This window comes from Tenrec ecaudatus, chromosome 18, assembly GCF_050624435.1.
Source record: "Tenrec ecaudatus isolate mTenEca1 chromosome 18, mTenEca1.hap1, whole genome shotgun sequence".
Lineage (NCBI taxonomy): Eukaryota > Metazoa > Chordata > Mammalia > Afrosoricida > Tenrecidae > Tenrec > Tenrec ecaudatus.
Window position 1 is genome coordinate 17564543 of NC_134547.1, and position 11839 is coordinate 17576381.

Sequence of the window (11839 nt, forward strand, 5' to 3'; positions counted from 1 at the left end):
CCAATTATTTTTGAGGGATGCATTTCTTCTGAAGGTTTTGGGGGTGTCAGGGGGTGAGGAGCTCCTGTCCCATTCTCTGCTCCAGTCAATATCTTGTTTGCTCACCTTGTCGCTCCTGCACCCCATGATGAAGATCCTTGTGGTGACATCCTTGGGTAGCCCTGGATACAGGGTGGCTTTCTCATCTGCAGAACCTAATAACTTACTCTCATCTGCAAAGTCCCTTTTGCTATGCAAGGTAACCAAGTCAAGGCTCTAGGGATTAGAACTTGGACATCTTTGAGAGGCCATTATTCAGCTTACCACAAGCATCAACATCATTATGCTGAGTGAAAATAGACAGACAAAAGAGAGTACATGCTTTATGATTCCATTTAATTGAAACTCAGAAAATGCAGCCTAATCTCTAGATACACAGAGCTGGTCGCGGTTTTCCAGGGTGGCAGTCAGATTGGTGGCAGGGTGGGTTGGGGAGTGGGGTGGGAATAGGAATTACTAAAGGGCATGAGGGGACATTTGAGTGAGATGCACATGTGCACGACCCCAATAGCGCTGATGTCTAACAGGTGTGTAAACTGTCAAACCTATCAAAACTGTCAAACCTATCAAACTGTACACATTAAATATGTGCCGGTATTGTATGCTAGTTGTACCTCAGTCAGGCTGTTAAAAGTAAATCCATCCGTGGAAGCGTTTGGTGAGTCCTCCAAGAGTTAAACAAGAGTTATCATCTGACCCAGCAATTTCTTTTTTAAAAATCATTTTATTGGGGACACGTACAAGTCTTATCACAATTGATCCATCCATCCATCCATTGTGCCAAGCACATTTGTACATTTGTTGCCATCATCATTCTCAAAACATTTGCTTTCTACTTGAGCCATTGGTATCAGCTCCTCATCCCCCCCCTTTCCCTCCCTACTCCCCCTCCCTCATGAACCCTGAATAATTTATAAACTATTATTATTTTGTCATGTCTTGCAATGTCTGACATCTCCCTTCACTCACTTTTCTGTTGTCCGTCCCTCAGGGAGGGGGTTATATGTAGATCCTTGTGATCGGCAATCCCTTTCTACCTCACCTTCCTTCCACCCTCCCCCTATCACCACTCTCACCACTGGTCCTGAGGGGCTCATTTATCTGACTCAGCAATCTCACTTTGAGGCAAATACCAAAAAGAATCAAACACAAGGACTCAAACAGAAGCAGTCACACCATTGTGTAAAGTGCACATTGCAGCATTATTTACAAAAGCCAAAAGATAGAAACAATTCAAGTGTACATCAACAGGTGAAGGAGGAAACAAAACGTGTTATATACAGGCAACGGAATACCACTTAGTGTGGTAGTTACATAATCTGTTGTTAATTGGAGACTTAAGGGTGAAGGGGTGCAATTTAACCTGTCAATCAGTTGGCAGCTTGATGACCTCATTTGGAGGGACTAAGGATATCAACAGCTCATTGGCGATGGGATACACACTCACTCCCTGCGAGACATTACTGACCACATGCCACATGAAGACACACTGATGGAGCCAGAGCCTTGGAGTTGGAACAGCCACGTGGATACCTACGCCAGCATTAAGATGCTTCCAACGCCACTAGATCTACAAGATTTTCCACCCACTGGCCTGTGATCTTCCTGCACTCAGCATCATTGCATATGTTGCCTGAGTCTGAAGAGGGACTTATAGACTGGTATGTGACATATGGGCTAATATCGGACTTATGAACTTGATCTGGACTCAGCTGGGATGTTTTCTCAATAGTCAATTGCTCTTGTATTTAAAGCTCTTTCTTTCTTTTTTTTAAAATCTTTTTATTGGGGCTCATAAGGCTCTTATCACAATCTGTACATATATCAATTGAGCAAAGCACCCTTGTACATTCGTTGCACTTGTCACTCTCATAATTCACCTTCCACTTGGGTTCCTGGAATCAGCTCAGTTTCCCTTTCCCCCCCCCATCCCCCTCCCTCCCTGATCCCACCCCTGGTCCCTTGATAGTTTATAAATAATTACTATATCTTATCTTACACTCCCCGGCGTCTCCCCTCACCCGCCTCCCCATTGCCCATCTCCCAGAGAGGAGGTTACACATAGATCTCCGAGATCGGTTCTCCCTTTCTACACGCCTTTCCCTCCTGGTGTCGCCACTCCCACCGCTGGTGTTGAGGGGTTCGTCTGTCCTAGATTCCCTGTGCCTCCAGATCCCCACTGCACCACTGTACATCCTCTGGTATAACCAGGTCCGCAAGGCAAGGTAGAATTGGGGTCATGATGATTGGGAGGGGAGGAAGCGTTCAGGAACTAGAGGAAGGTTTTGAGTTTCATTGTTGCTATACTGAACCCTGAGTGGCCCATCTCCTCCTCACTACCCCTCTGGAAGGGGTGTCCAGCTGTCTACAGGTGGGCATTGGGTCCCCATCATGTACTCCCCCTCTTTCACAGTGATGTGTTTCTCACCACCACCCCACCTTTGTTGTTGGAGACCTGGTGTCCTCTGTCCTTCACGGTCACCTATGTTGGTGTGCTGCTTCCGTGTGGGCTTGGTTGCTTCTGGACTAGATGGCCGCTTGTTTGCTTTCAAGCCTTTAAGTCCCCAGATGCTATATCTCTCAGTAGCTGGCACCATCAGCCTTCTTCACCACACTTGCTTATGCACACTTTCGTCTTCAGCGATTATGTGAGGAAGGTGATCACACCATGATTGTTTTTGTTCCTTTGTATCTGCTACATGGTCCATTCAACGCCTTTTATTCTCTTAGGCCGTGTGCTTCTTCTCTGTGGGCTTTGTTGCTTCTGAGCTAGTTGGCCGCTTATTTGCCTTCAAGCCTTTAAGACCCCAGACGCTATATCTTTTTTTGATAGCCGGGCACCATCAGCTTTCTTCACCACATTTGCTTACACACACGTCTGTCTTCAGTGATCATGTCGGGAAGATGGGTATCCTGCAATGGCTGTTAAGCAGGGCGAGGTGCTATTGTATTGGGGGATTATGCATGAGGAGGCCCAATGTCCATCTGCTACCCTACTACTGAACCTATAAATATATGCATATAAATCTATTGCCCCCATAATCATAAATATATTTACATATGTACATGTCTGTATTTAGGCTTCTCTGTATGCACTTTGCCTCCTACTCCTTTCCTCTATTTCCTTTCGCTTTCCTCACGACCCATTACCATGTTTAGCCTTCATTCTGGATTCAGTAGTTCCTCTCAGTTACCTTGCTCTTGGTCACTCCCTTCCAGTCCTCCCCTCCCCTCCTTCCTCTGGTTTTGAACCACTCGCTGTTCCCTTGTCCCTGTGTTGGGCGACACCTCCTCCCTTCCCCTACCTCCCACGCTCTCATGTCCCTCCAGGACTGTTGGTCCTGTTGTTTTCTTCTCTCATTATTTGTCCAGCCTATCTTGTCTAGGTGGACCTGCTGACATAGTAATATGTGCATACAAATGGATATGACTTTGACTGTGCCCAAGTGGCCCATAAGAACATGGCTTTGACAGAAGCAACATCGACACGCTGATAAGCAGAAAAGCCACTAACATACAAAATTTACAAGGTAAAAAACAAAACTAATTAAAAAAAGACTAAACAAAAAGATAGCAAATATTACAAGAAAAATTGCTAGTAGTTCAAGGTCAGTTCGTTGGCCTTTAGGAGTGTTTTCTAGGTGTAGCTTGTGAGGCGCCACGTCCTGGCCCGGAAGACCATCCTTTATACTCCCTCGGGATCCCTTTGCTCTGCTTCCTCCACTGCTCCATTGCACGCCCCCAGTGTTTACCTCAGTGTGGCGGGGCAGCTCAGTCGCCCATCCCCCATTGTGTCTCAGGTGCTGTCCCGTGTAGGGCCATGTGTTGGTGCAGGATGTCGCATCTCGTAGTGTGGTCAGCTGAATGGTCCTCTCTGTATGATGGACCCTTCTAGCTGGTCTATCGACCTTGGACTTGGTGGACCCAGGTGTACTCCACTACGTCCTTTCTCCTTCTTTTGTTTCAGCTTCCTTCTGGATGTGGTGTGGTGGGTCAGTTCCTTTCCCACTCCAGACGATCTATTTTTGTTTTCTGTGGTATTCCCTTCGAGTGTGGGGGTCGGCCTAATTCTAGTTTGGGCCAGCTTGTCGTCCAGCCTCTTTGTGTAGACCTCTGTACTTTGCGTTGCCCTCCTTGTTTGGTGTGTCGTGTTGGGGTCCGTATGCATGTTCCAGATCTGTGGGGACACAACCGAGACTCTTCCCCGGGTGGGTTAGTACCCTGCCCCCCCCCCATACCATCCATTCGGAATCTCCCCCTCCCGGTTCTCCCTCTCCCTACCCCACTACTCCTTCTTTATGCTGGGCTCTCATGTACCTCCCTAGGTGTGGCCTGTCCTCCCTCCAACTATCTATGCTTCCTCCCGTTTATTGTGGGATGGATGTTTATTCTTCTATTTCTGTCATGCTGATTGTACTTACCTCAGGGGACTCATGTTGTACCTGTCCCTTTGGGTCTGGCTTACCTCGCTTAACATAATTCCTTCCAGCTCTTCCCATGAAATAACGTGTTTCATGTGCTCATCGGTGCTTTTCAGTGCTGCATAATACCCCATTGTGTGTATGTGCCAAAGTTTGCTAATCCACTCGTCTATTGATGGAATCTTAGGCTGTTTCCAAGTCTTTGCTATTGTGAATTGTGCCGCAATAAACATTGGAGCGCATATGACTGGTTGTGTTTTATTTGCTGCTTCAACCGGGTATATGCCCAGTAGAGGGATGGCTGGGTCATAAGGTAGATCAATTTCCATTTTCTTTAGGTATTAAAGCTCTTTCTTAAATACACATGAGTGTCTCTGGATTTGTTTCTCTAGTCATCCCAAAGTAACACACTTGGGCAAAAAGAGAAATAAAGTCCCAATGCATGCTAAATAGGAATGCACCTTGGAACCATTATGGTGCGTCAAATAAGAGGATAAGCATGATCTGATCTCACCTATGAAATAGATCGAGTTGGGAAATGTCTAGAGGTCAATGTGGAATGCAGGGGTGGCAGGTAGAGGGGACCGTGGACTCATTGCTCTTAGCCACTGAGTCCCTGTTCAGGATGGTAGAAACATCCAGAAACCGATGGAGGTGATGGTTGCACACTGTAATGAATGTTAATTAATGCCCCTAAATCGTACATTTAAAAATGTTGAAGTGGCCATTTTTAACCTAAATGTTTTCTTGTGATTCGATGAAGGTTTACCGAGCAGATCATTAGTCTTACACTTAACACTTCGCACACGTTTTATTTTAACTCATCCATTGCAATCCTCTCAAAGTACCATCACCCACTCTGCTTTCTCTCTCTTTTCTGTTTCTCTTCCCCCTTCTTTCCTAGCCCTCTGAACTTTGCCCTTCAGTAACTGTTGCCCTTTTCATCTTAAGTTGAACATTATTCTACCGCAGGGGTGAGTGCAGTCCCAGAACAAGGTCCCCAGTCAAGGGGGTGGGGGGGTCTCACCAGTTTCTAGCTCACCAAAAGCCCTGCGATTGGTTATGTGTTTGAATTTTTTCTCTTTTTTAAAAAAAACATTTTATTATGGGCTCATACAACTCTTAAACATATACATACATCAATTGTATAAAGCACATCTGTACATTCTTTGCCCTAATCATTTTTTTCCTCTTTTTTCCCCACATTTTATTAGGGACTCATACACATTTGCACTCCACTTATGCCGCTGGCATCAGGTACTCATTTTTCACCTTCCTCCCCGTGATCCCCTCTATCATGGGCCCTTGATAATTTATAAATTATTATTTTGTCATATCTTGCTAAAGGCTTCTTCTTTTCCTGTACCCCCTCTTTTCCCCCTTCTCCTTTTGGTATTTGAGTAATGTACACATTACAGCTATTTTAATTGTCCCATTGTTCTTTGATACTCAATTCTCTCCTCCTTCCATTCTTTTTCTCTTAGATTCACTTTTGGGTGGTTTTTATTGATATGCCCTTAAGCTCACAGATTCTTTCTTTAGCTGTTTTCAGTCAATTGATAAGTCCATTAGGGGCTGTCTTAGGCTGGGTTGACTAGAGAAAAAAATCCAGAGACAGTCACACACACACACACACACACACACACACACACACACACACGATGATGAAGAGCTTTATATCAAAGCACAGTTGTATATTGAACAAACTTCCCAGCCCAGTCCAGATCAAGTTAATAAATTCTATATTAGTCCGTGTATCTGATACTAGTCTAAAATTCCTCTTCAGACTCATGCAGCACATGTCAGGATGCCGAATGCAGGAAGATTACAGGTGATGGGTGAGAAGTCTTGTGGATCCAGTGGTGCTGGAAGGATCTCAGTGCTGGTGTGGGCCTCCACGTGACTCCTCTAGTTCTCCAAGTGTGGCTCCTCAACACGAAGGTGAAGTAGAGAGCGAGTGTGTGTCCCACCCCAACGGAGAAAGAGGAAGTTCCCAGAATCCTCATGAGAAGGCTATGCCATAAAGAAGGTATCATTTGGCTGTGAGCTGATTGAAAGGTGAGACTCCACCCCTTTACTCTTACTATCCTCAAGGTGACACAAGATTATGTAACTCCATGGAGGGATTCTTCATTTCTCTTTCCATGCTTTTGATTTCTAACAACAGCTCTTGATCCCTTAGAATTTCCATCAATCTGATTACATGACTCATCTTTTTCTTTCATGTCGTCTATTTTTTTCCACTAGACTCCTATAATTATTTTATTATTATCTTTTAAAAGATAAATTTATTGGGTGCTCTTACAACAATCCAAATGTCAACTGTATCAAGCATATTTGTACATATGTTGCCATCATTATTTTCTACACATTTACTTTCTTGGTATCAGCCTTTGGTAGCAGCTCCTCTTTTTACGACCCCTCCCCCCTCCTGCCTCGTGACCCATTGATAAATTATAAATTATTATTATTTTCATATCTTACACCTACTGCTGTCCCCTTCCCCCATGGTTTCTTTCCCTCTTCTCCCCACCTTCCCCCTACCCTCCTGGTACCTCTACTCCCATTTCTGTTCCTGAGGGGTTTATCTTACCTGGTCCATGTGGTTGATCTTTTATCTGTACCTGTGTACATCCTCTGGGCTAGCCTGCAGTGAAAGGCAGGATTAGGGTTATGATAGTGGGGTGTGTGGAAGTCTCTAGCAACCAGAGGAATATTATGTGTTACATCGGTGCTCTACTCCCCCTTGGTTGATTCATCCCTTCCTTGAGACCCTTCTATGAGAGGATGTCCCACTGTCTACAGATGGGTTTGGGGGGTCTTCTGCTCCAACCTCCCTCGTTCTTAACAATATGTTTTTGTTTGTTTGTTTGTGTTGGGTCTTCTGATGCCTGTTGCCTGATCCTGTCGACACCTCATGATTGCACAGGCTGGTTTGCTTCTTCCACGTGAGCTTGTTGCTTCTCTGCTAGATGGCCATTTGTGTACCTTCAAACCTTTAAAACCCCAGATGATATAGCTTCTGATAGCCGGGTATCATCAGCTTTCTTCACCACATTTGCTTTTGTACTCATTTTGTCTTCAGCAATTGTGTTGGGAGGGTGAGCATTACAGAATGCCAGCTTGTTAGGACATAGTGTTCTTTCATTGTGGAACGAAGTGATGTAATAGTCCTTTCAGGTAAGTTTTATGTTTACCTGCCCAGGAGTTAGTCAGTGTTTATTGATTGCTCTAGTTGTGGTATTATACAGAGGTTAAAATTTCCTTTAATACTCTTGTTTCTTTCCCTTTGTCTTTGGGTTTTCTAGAGAACACTTTCATAAATAGAGTTTCAGCCTGGCAGTACTTCCTACTCTATTCTCTTTGATCTATCTGTACAGGGACCTTGCTAATGTAGTGGTATGGTGTGCGGAAGGGAAGGCTCGGATAATCCTTAGTGCTGTATTAGACTTGTGATCCTGGGCTATAATCTTCACCAGTGTCTTTCAGCTTGCACTTGTCTTCTGTCATTAGGGTTCAATGAGTAAAATCTATCTTTGAGAAGTTCTTGAAATTCAAGTGATATATGAGGAGGTACATGCAAAACACTGGGAAAAAATTCAAAGCTATGCATTAAAAAATCTTTTTAATGCAACCTTATCATCTTCAAAGTACTCTCCATTGCACTTAATGCATTGATCAAATCTGTGATTCATTCTTGGAAACATTTTTCAAACTCATCTGCTCGGATGGCTGACTGCACCTCCTTCCTTTTGTTCTTCATCTTTTCTACGTCGTCAAATTGCTGCCCTTTCACGTACCTCTTCATCTTTGGAAACAAAAAGAAGCTGCACAGAGGGAGGTCCATGTGAATTAGGTGTGTGGCGCAAGAGAGGCCAGCTGGTATTTTCCCCCAAAACTGGCACAGAGGTGGCTGTGTGAGCAGGTGCATTGTCTTGTTGGCAAAACCAGTCACCTGTCTGCCACAAATCGGTCCTTTTGTGTTGCATACTGTTACACAATCTGTTCAGAACCTCTAAATAGAAAGCTTGATTATCAGTCTCACCTGGTGGAACTAATTCCATATGCACCACGATTCAAAATTTCCGTCCGTTTGGGAGGCTGATGGATATCTAAATTGCAAGTTTGCCATCAATCGACATCTCACCTTTTTTGATAAGAGAAAACCACTCATACAGTAGAATTTTTCCCATACTGCTGTCTTTGTAATATTTTCTGCAGCATTTTTTCTAAACAGGAAACAAAATTTGATAAGTGCATGCTGTTCTCTTAAATTGGCCATCACAAAAAACAAGGTTGGTGTGAAACTGCGGACCCTAGAGAACCTTCCCAGATAATGCCACTAGGTGCCCTAACTGAGGGTGAGTTGCTGGATGATCACCTAAAGAGAGAAATGCAGACTAAGAAAGCTCCTCCCAGCAGAGCTTCACCCCCCCCATTCGCCAGTTTCTTTGGTACCCTCTCATATACTCAAGGTTGTATTTTGACACCGTCAATTTGTTTTAATTTTCTTCAAATTCAACCTGAATTTATATATGAGCAATTGATGGCATGCTCCAGAGTCAGCCTCTTGCTTTGTTTAGGCTGCTGAATTTGAGTGTTTCCATTGTCTCTTTCCATGGTGTCATCAATCTGATTCAAGTTTCCAAGATGAGGATGGACTCTGACAGACTGGGTGTAGAAGAGCTACATTAACGAATTCACTACCCTGAAGCATACATACGAATAAAGGTGCTTTACAAGGCTACTGGTCTTTTCTACTCAGTGAAAGCCAGATGTTAGAAACCTTAAGTTGAAAATACTCTGGAAGCTACTTTTTAGCTAGCATAACAGGTTGGCTCACTAAATAAAGGATACAATTCATGAGGATTGCACATCTTAAAAAAATCATCTACATGAGACCAGATGGGCAAACATTACTCTGCACCAAGATAGAAAGGTAAAGGAAGAAAGCAAGAAAAATGGGATGACTGGGAAAGAAATAAACCAGAGCAGGATGAATGAGACTGTGGACACATTATGACACACATAATCAAAGTCACTAGTCAATTCGTGTAGTAACTGTTAAAAGGGAATCTAATTGGCTGTGTAAATGTTCATGGAAAATGGAATCAAATATATTTTTTAAATCAGATGTTATTTGCCCAGATTTCTTTCTTTCTTTTTCTCTCACTGTTTGTTTCTTTTTACTAAGTTTTCTTTCCTCTATTTTAAGGATCTGAATAGTAAATCATACTGCTAATGGAGTGAGCTATTCAACCCTACAAGACAGAGAGGAACTGCTCCTATGGGTTTCTGGGACTGCACATCTTATGGTAGTAGAAATAGCTCTCTTTCTCCCAGGCTTAGAACTGCTGACCTTGTTCTTATCAGCTCAACCCACAACCCACATTGAAAAGAGTTTCTTGTGTGGGAGGCATTACTTAAGAGGTACTGAGTTTCTGTTTACCAAAAACCAAACCAAACCAAATCCAGTGCTATCTGCTCAATCCTGACTCTTAGAGACTCTCTAGGACAGAGTAGAAACTCCTGGGGGTTTCTGAGACTGTGATTCTTGATGAGAGGAGGCAACCACTTCTTTCTCCAGTGGAAAATTTTCACACAAACAAACAAACAAACAAACAAACACATTAGCTTTAATCCGCCAGCACAGGGTGTGCTCTCTGCACTGCCTTTTAGCAACCGGACAGGACTGGTCACACAGCTGTGGGGACAAGGTTGCAGCTTGAGCCTCTGCACACTCCTCTCTCCTGTCTCTTTGAGTCTCTGCTTCACCCTCTCAATCTCCTGTTCACTCTGTCTGTTCCCTTTCTTGACCTCCCTCTATTCCCTAGACCCTTATCTGTCTCTTGGCTTGACCCCAATCTCTGGCTTCCTTCACATTTCTCCTCTAGCTCGAATCATGTTTTTCCCTCACAAATACCAAGTCTTTAAAAAAGACAAACACATCTGTCTTGGGAGAAGTACACCTGGGATGCCCCTGAGGGCAAGGAGGTGAGACTCCATTTTACATCCTTTGGGCATCTTGTCAAGAGAAACCAGTCCCCGTAGAAGGACTTCCTGCTTGGTGAAGTGGAGGGTGGTCAAGAAGGGGAAGGCCCTCCATGAGATGGACTGACACTGTGGCTACCTTGAGGCGCTCAGACATAATAACAATTGTGAGGCTGGCACAGGACAGGGCAGTGTCTCATTCCGTTGCCCATAGAGGGTGCTATGAGTTGGAACCGACGCAGCAGCACCTACACAGCAAGAAGTCTTTACCAGCTGCTCTTTTCCTCTTCTGCCAACGGGAAATGAGCCGCCCTTGAGTTGATCCCAATGGATGGTGATGCTCTGTGTGCAGATCCGTGCGTCATCATTTTCCCGGAACTAATGACCAAGTCTTTCCTCTGAGGTGCCTCCAGAGACTTCATTTTACACTTAAAAGTCACTCACTGCCACCGAGCCCATGCCAGCGCCTAGTGATCCTATAGGACAGGGTAGAACTGCCCCGGGGGTTCCCAGGGCTGCAACTGTTGACGGGAGTAGAAAGCCTCGTCTTTTCCCTGCGGAGCAGCGGGTGGCTTTCAACTGCTAACCTTGTGGTTATCGACCCAATGCGCAACCACCCTGTCACACCATGAGGGTTGTTGCTTGACTGCGGTCAAGCTCGGCCCAATTCATAGCAACCCATTGTGGTACAGAGTAGAATTGCTCCCTAGGATTTTCTTGGCAGTAATCTACATATGGTTAGCACACTGGACCAATAAACAAAAGGTTGCAGGTTCGACACCACACGGAGCTCCCTTGGCCTGGTGCTCTGCTTCTGAAACATCACCCGATTAACCACAGGAGTGTCAACCCTAGGAAGCGCAGGTCTGTTCTGACACATGTGCAGTTGACATGAGATAGAATCAACACAACATTAAAAAAAAATTCCTTTCTGTGAGGTCACCAGGGACTGGCTCTGTCCCTGAACCCCAGATTGTACCTCCTTCATGGAACTACTGCCTCCCTCCAGGGAACTACTCCCATTCCTTTCTCTTTCAGGTAAAGTGGGATGCTCTATGTAAAGCACCTCATGCTTCCCCTCAGTGAGTCGCAGGCTGGAGAGAGGTCCTGAACTCAGCCCCCATCACAGGCACAGAGAACCAGGTCCCGGGGTCAGAAAAGTCCATGGTGGCACCTCACCAAGGTGAGCAAAGGACAAACTACTCCCTCTCAAGGGACTGAGATCACACGTACCATCCTCCTCGTGTCAAAGTAGTACAATGTGGGCGTGAGTCAGCTGCCAGGTTCAGGGTCCTCGGTCCAACAAGTATTAAATAAAAGCCTGCCCACCTCCTCCCTGCTCTCTAGAGCAGGGACAATTGGAGGCCAAGACAGGCTGACACGGACAC